General features: G+C 41.2%; 1 protein-coding gene across 1 annotated transcript in view; it reads left to right on the top strand.

The window, feature by feature from the left end:
* The first annotated feature begins 3,357 nt into the window (after nucleotides 1-3,357).
* The window catches only part of NCKAP5 (NCK associated protein 5), a 406,910-nt gene continuing 402,632 nt past the window's right edge, over nucleotides 3,358-7,635 (top strand). Inside the window, exons 1-2 of the mRNA XM_087733741.1 lie at nucleotides 3,358-3,760; nucleotides 4,525-4,640. The gene's annotated coding sequence lies outside the window, so the exon portion shown is untranslated. The remainder of the gene's footprint in view (nucleotides 3,761-4,524; nucleotides 4,641-7,635) is intronic.

The raw sequence follows: 7,635 nt of genomic DNA, 5'->3' as shown, positions 1-7,635 counted from the left end.
CTTTTTAGCTGCTGGAGTGACAGGTACCGGGGAGCGCGCAGGTCATTACAGAACGCTGTCCAGGAGCTCTTGGAGGGGGGACCATGGCAGTGCCAGGCATCAAGCACAACTGAAAAGGACAAACCAGACTGATAACATCCCACGACCCCGTAGGTAGTGGAATGGCCGATCGGAAGGCAGTTATTGTTGTTATATGTTATTTGCTGCTTTCTCTGAAGCTTAAATTCATAAATGTGACAGAGGAGAGGACTATTGTTTGTTCCAGCGGTAAAACCTGCCTTTGCTAAAGACCTTTCCCCTATTCTTGACACGCAGGGGAGGTAAAAAGCTTTGAAAAATCACCTAGTAAGGTTACAAACCAAACTATCTTCATGATCAAAAGCTTACCAGCCTGATCAAACCACTTCAACTGAAGGCCCTTTTTTGACAGTGAGTATCCGAGGAGATTCATACACCGCCCCCACACGCTTCCTTTTATTCTCTCCACATATTTTCACTTGGTTCAGTTGTTTATCCTCTCTGCCAGCTACCCCAGGCTTAGAAAAGCATTTACTGTGCTAGCTTGTGATGATCCCACATGCTTGTAGGTATTTGTTTTGTGAGACATACTTAGCTGTGTTGGTAAAAGTGAGAATAATAGTAATTTTCAAAGAGCATTTTGCTCTTCAGTACCCTGGTGTCATTCGGGAGAAATTTCCATGATATTTTAGGAACCAGCTCAAGACTTCCAACCATGTGCAACTCCAAGGAGGGCAAATCCTGCAGCCTGCAATTTATTTTACTATTTTTTAAATTTGCCCTCCAGCGATCTGAGTATTTATTGTGGGATAAAAATATAACAGTTTAGCATTATACTATATTATATTATATGGTATTATTATATTATATTTTATTATATTACATTACATTATATTACAATCTGTTGAGATTTTAATGTCCCACAATTTAGTCCTTCTAGACTAAACTGCTCTTCAGTCTGTCAGCTTGTCTGTCTTTGCCCCGGGAGTAGTATCAGAGGGTAAAACAAGGCTTTTACGTGGCCTGCAGGCTCACCATCTGAAGCTGTACTGAACCACACAAGGACTGGTGGCACACTTAGACATCCCTCCGGGGAAATACCCTTAGCTCTTACCACCTCCCTTTTAACTTGCCAGGCTGCAAGGCTGATCACCTTGTGCTGCAGCTTTATGGGTCTGTCATGAGAGAGCGGACCCGGAGGCACCTGGGGCCGAGCCATTTTCTGCTCTTGTGCTGGTAAGAAGCGAACATGCACAACGGGCGTGTGCGACCGCAGGGACTTCTGCAGTGCTTCAGGGAAAAAGCTGTGCAATTTAAGTGACTCCATCCCACCTACTTACTGCAGTTTGTGAGAAGATCAGAGTTTTGTTTTGGCTTCTTCAGTGAGGAAGAACTTTCTGCGTTAATAATAAGGAAAATTAAATGTGGACAGTGAATCTGAAGATAGTATGGATTTTGTGTTAGTATGAGACACGGGGTCTTTAACAGATCCTGGCTATACTGCGATAGGTTAATTGAAAAACTTAACTAATATCCATGCGTACTTAGATCGGTTCGTTATGTCTCACCTTACCTCTTTGCCCATCAAACTGATGCAGTATGAAGCTGAATTATTTCCTCAAGATGCATGACTCAGTTCAGCCTACTGCGCATCAGTCCAGGAGCAACTACTGCAGCTCATGACTTCAACTTCTTTATCTTTTCACTCAACCTGTAGCTAGTCAAGGACTGAATTGTGTCGTGAATTTTGTTCTAACAAAAGCCACAGCATTCCTGCCAAAAATAAGCTGTATCTGCACAGCCAGTAGCAATATCTTATGATGACTTAGAATAGAAATTAGATGGATAAATGCACTGACAGGGTGAGCTAATGGCCACTCCCTTAATAAGGGCTGTAATTTGAAGAATGCAGAATCTGTTTGTCCACCCGCATGGGAATTCTCCTCTTGGGAAGAATAATTTGCTGGTTAAACCCACAAATCTCAATACTTGTTTCTTTGCACATTTATTTTTACAAGATTCACCGGTTCTGAAAAAAGACTGAGATAGAACTTGCTTAGATGGAAGTCTCCAAAAAATTGCTTTCAGGCAATTGCAGTCGCGGCCTCTGCAGTGCTGCCTGACCAGAGAGAGGTGAGCAGTGTATCTGCTGTCCTGATCCGGCTCACCTGGGTGTGCTTAGCCTGGAAATGCATTAGCATTCTCTAGAAAGTTTAGTAAGTGTGAAATTTTGCTAAATAAATCAAATTCTTCCTGGGAACAGGCTGCAGTTTTCTTTAAGGGTTGTCCTTTTTTATTTCATTAAACATTTGGCTTTTTCAATTAAATCAGTGGTTTCCTTATTTTATGAATCTATACACTCTTCCTTTCTTCTATATGTGTGTGTCTGCATTAGTGTCACAGGACAAGCCAGTTTGGTTGTCAAGAGAGCTGGAGTGTAACCTGTGTTTTGCAATGTTATACATACTTCTAATGGAAGGCGAAAAAATGAATCTTACCCTTGGTCTGAGAAAGCACACTGTAAATCAGCATCAGGTTTAACCAAAATCTAACTCTTCTGTTGATCTTATGGATGGGCTTGTTCCTGCTGGAATGAGCTGAAGCCTCATGGAGCTGTAGATGTGAGCACATGGCCTCGTTCATGTTTGCGTAAAGAGAGCAGCAGCTGCCCTACGGCACTTGTGAAGCTGGGACTGAAGCTGTATGTTTTGAAATTCATGTTATTGAATATTATATGTTAGTACTTATTACTCCCATAGCCCACTTCATCTTCAAAGTATTTGGAAGACTTCTTGGATCAAACTAGCAAGCTCTTAATGAGCAAGATATAAAACCTTGCTGGCTGCAATGGAAGAGGAACGCAACCCCGTACGTTTGAGTCAGGGCAGTAAATATAACTCATAGTTACACAGTATGATGTTTCTTGTGTGCTACAGGCTGATTAGCCACAGGAATAAACGTAGGGGGATTTATAACAGATCTCCTTCAAAAGCACAGACTTGTGTTTTAGAGGCAGCAGCAGCAGAGGTAGCGATTGCCTATGTGAATAGTTCAGCAAGCTCAGCGGCACTATGTCAGCAGGGTATTGCTGCCACTCAGGGCAAACACCAAGAAAATCGGGCACTCTGTCATTAAGGTCACACAAGTTTTTTTAATGGCACTCTTGCAGGCAAAAGCAAGATCTTCAGCTGCTGCTGACGGCAGTTGTTCAGGTGTGTCATTGCATCTGGCTTGATTTCCATCAGCTGAGGCTCTGACCCAAGATTGATTTGCTCTGTGTAAATACAGGCAGAATGGGGGTTGGTGCTTTTATGTGTAGCAATGCAAGATGTAGTAAAAACTTGGCTTCAGCTCAGCTCATCACTGAGCTCAAGTTTCGGTTGTTGTGTTGTTTGTGGAACGTGCAGTCTAGGGTGTTTGGATGCGAGTGGCCAGGTGCTTCCCAATATTGAAGCTCTTCGTGTGGAAGTGTGCACAGATAACAGAGCTCCGTCTGTCACAACCCTTGGTGGTGCCCTTCCAGCGTTTGAAGTTCTGACTTGAAAGGACTGACTTCTGAGAAATCAAGGCACAGAGTCCCAGCCCCTCTCTTTCAGCAGGAACTCTCAATGACAGAGGACAGATTCAGATTAGTAGCTGAACTAGTTCTCGAGTGAGTACCCCATGCCTCACTGGGAACCGAGTGTGTATTTCAGCTCCAAAGTGCTACTTAGTCTTGGACCTGCACCTCTGAGAAGGAAAGGTCAGTACTTACGCCCTTAGCACCTAGCGCATAACTATGTTTGATGCTGTTTCTTGCTTTCTTATATTTTCATCTTTGGAAAGTGAGAGCATTTTCTTGAAAGCACGTTGTAACTGAGGTTGTGCTGTCTTAAATCTTGCCAAGACCATAGTTTGTAATTCTGTAACTTTTAAAATTAGGAATGAGTTGAAACTTTCATTGCAACCTACTAAAGTCCTCTGCTCTGTGTTTTAAAATCCATGCAGATTTGCACCCCTAGTTGCATGTGTTTAAATAAACAAAAGAAATAGGAGAAAGCAGGGGTAAATTCTGAAAAAGGCACCGCTCGAATTTTTAGTTTTTCTTTTTCTCCCTGCACTCTTTCCATGTTGAAGCTCTTTAAGTTGTTCTTACTTTTCTGCTTTCCCTGCAAACACTGTTTATTCATTCTAAGAACACATCAGTTGGGTAAACAGAAGTATTTATATGTGTAGCACTGCAACTCCTACTAAGATGCAAATTGTGCTGCAGGGAAGATAGTTTGTGCTTTTCTTTCCTCTTGGCTTTTCTTTTTTGACAGTCGGTTAATAAAGACTCAACAATAAGCAGCTGCCTGTGATGTCATTTGGGACTTTGTCCACAGAGCTTGTATTTACAAGTACTGAGCAACTACATAGCAGCAGCAGCAAACCCAACTATCAGCAAACTTCATGTCTGCTGTTACGGGAGGACTTCAGTAGTGCTGTGGATAGTGCAGAAAGCTAACTCTGTTCTTCTAACCACAGACTTTTAAAGCCTGGTAAATAAACACTGGATAAACTCAAGAGAATTTCTGGACTGCAAAGACTTCTTACGGTTCTGAGTTCTCCAGGGCTGGCATGTTTTGACTGAACTGCTGCAAGTAAGACTTTTGCTGTTTTGGTGTTTTTATCGTGTCTGTAAAGCTTATTTTTTTCTAGGACTGTGTCAGCATTGCTATTTGTAGTTTTGCTTTAATTAAAAGAGTGGCAAGTATGTAGTTGTTAGGAGTAATTACAGCCATGCATCTGAGTGTGGTTCAGCAACAGAGTAAAGGACAAATGAAAACTTGATTCTGGCTTTTGTTTGCATGAGATTGCACTGAAGTGGCTCTCTCTTAATTTAAGTGATGAAACTCTAAGATTCTTAAAATCTCGTGAGTACTGTCAACAACTGAACAAAAACGAGTCTGTCTTGACATTGTTCTTTTATAATTTCATGGTATTTATTTGAATATTCAAAATTAATTTGAATTTTTAATGTAACTTCCTTGTAGTTTTTAGTACAGTTTTCTTTAAAAATTGTTTTGCTCCTTATGCAGGCAGTAATTTAAAGCAAAATTTGACTGTTTTTACTTTTAGTCCCTGTTCAAGTTCTGGAGGTATATAAGCTTAAAAGAAAGAATCATACAGTGCTCTGAAATCTGATGCCTTTTTGGATAAAATGAGTTGTCAATTATGTGAGAAGCAGTAATTTTTGGGTTTTTTTGAGTGTTTATGTTAGAAATCCAACAAATCCTGAAACATCAGAGCAGAAACACCAGTACACTGGTAACTGCTGTGAAAAACTGTTTCTATACTGCCTGCTGTTTGTGGGACAGAACTATCTTTCTGACCACCGATTAACTCATTTTCAGGACAACTAGCTGCTATTGTCATGGAATTATTCCCATTTTAGAGAGGGAGAAAGTGGCCCATAGATGTGATTTATTAAAACTTAGTTTACCCACTTCAAAAGCTGTTAACAAACCCCAGGTCTCCTGCTTCTCATTTCAATCCTTCACCAGAAGCTGGTTCTAAATTGCAGTAATTTCAGTTGTAGTGGCTTTTCCAGGGAGTAACCTGATCACAGTACTGTGTATGAGGAACTCTCTTATTACTGTTTACCTCTATTTAATGATCTGTCTTTGTGGAGACAAAGCGCATTTCTACAAAGGAAATCAGAAAACTACGATTGGGTATATGAGGGTCAGTCAATACAAATCAATCAGTCAAATAGGAAATGGAGGATTCCTCCTGAATTATTACCACTATCGATTTTGTTTTGCTTTTCTTGCTACTGGCTTTATTTACAAGGCCTCTCAGACCTACACAGCAACACATTTTTGGGGCTTCCCATTAAGGTTTGGGTGGCCACAACTGCAGATGCCCCTCTCAAGTGACTCTGTTTCTACAGCAGATCAAAACCTGTCTGTCTCTTCTTTTGATGTTATAATGTGGCTTGGCATGTCAAGATATTGTGCAACTTAAGAGCCGTTGTTTCATCTTTGGAATTGAAGCATATTCTCCTGGGGGGTGGAATGGGGGGGAAGCCCTAAATTTAGCTCTGCATTGATGCCATGCAAATGGCAAAGTCTTTTGGGGTTTTAAATAGGGGCTTAAATAAGAGCATAGAGTTTTATTGTTTAGGTGTTCATCCTCCTTCAGAAACAGTATAAACAAAAAGTTTATATGTGTTCTTTAAAAGACCTTTTTGTAGCTTGGAATCTTCCACTGAACGCAAGAGTGAAGAACAGAATCATGACAGAGCCTGTCCCTGGGAGAAGGAATGGGTTTAAGGTTAGGTGGTTTGATCCCTACCACGCTGACTCCTGTGGGCCAGTCTTGTCTTCCCTCTGTCATCTTGTGGCCGATAATGATGATCTACTGCTGTGAACTGATAAGGGTATTTACACTTGCAAGGTATTCAGGTATCATGTTGGCAAATGCCTACAAAATCTTCAAAATAATTAGAACAAAGTGAGATTAAAAAAATGCTCAGGTCCCACTTATCTTTCTCACTTAAATTAATTTTAAGTTCAGGTCCTAATCTAACAAATGTGAATTTTACTCCTTTTTAAGAAAACTTCATGGACTTCTCTGCTGTGCATGGGTTGTGTATAAGTGTTTAGAGCCTTAGATTTAAACAAGTAGAAATCCTGCCCCAGTACATGTAAAGTGGTAAGGTACAATTCCATTTCCACTTCAGTCAAGAGCAAATCTTCAGCTAATTACCTTAAGAGCAGGAGCAGACTCTCAAAGCCTGATGAACCCGGGGGCATTTGATTGTCGTTTTCCTCTTACATTTCCCTTCTCACATTTGCATTTTCTTTCTTATATTCCAATGTAGCAAGTTAGGATACAGAGCAAGGTCACTTTTCAGCAGAGGGATCCCCTGGTTGAATTTTCCCTGGGTCTGAGAAATCTGCCCAAGGATACCGCATATAATCTGATAACATTCTGGGATGGCATTAAAGGGGACAATTGCCAACAGAATGTCAATTCTTTGGGCTTTCTCGCCATCTGAAAAGAAACGGAATAAGTGCAGACTCCGGCCTGTCATCGTCTGACAAGTAGGAGTGAGGTTGGGATAAAAGCCACAGAACAAAGGTGCCAAAGGGAAGCACAGTTGGCCGAGGAGCTTAGCACGGCGCAGCCAGGGCCAAATGCGGCGTGGTGCTCCGCAGCTCCTCTGCGGTTCTGCACGTGTTCAGCTCCTGGCGGGATCGGAGTTATGCTTAAAAATCCATGCCAAAACAGCCAGAACACCTTTGGAAGTTATAGCATCTAATATGCAGTTTTATTACTAAAACAGGATAAATGTGCAATGTAAATAGAACATGAACCATTAACACTTGTAATACTCTGTTCTGTACCGTCTAATGACACTGCTCATGTAGCGTGCAGAAACCTGAATTACATTAGGTATTCCCTGATGGTTACATAAATTAGTCATGATGTTTTGGGGATGAAAAGTTAGATAGCTATTATGTGAAAAATACTTGGAATCTTTCATGATTCCATTGACTGGCGTTCAGGTGAATCACATAAACGTGGTTTGTACAGCAGCAGTGGCACCTGGAAACTGGCAGTAACGTTGTCTATGGGCTGTGAATGTTG

Source organism: Nipponia nippon, unplaced genomic scaffold (assembly GCF_047370975.1).
Source record: "Nipponia nippon isolate SJK-2023a ecotype South Korea unplaced genomic scaffold, ASM4737097v1 scaffold_5, whole genome shotgun sequence".
Lineage (NCBI taxonomy): Eukaryota > Metazoa > Chordata > Aves > Pelecaniformes > Threskiornithidae > Nipponia > Nipponia nippon.
Note: the sequence above shows the minus strand (reverse complement) of the source record. Positions and strands in the feature narration are given on the sequence as shown.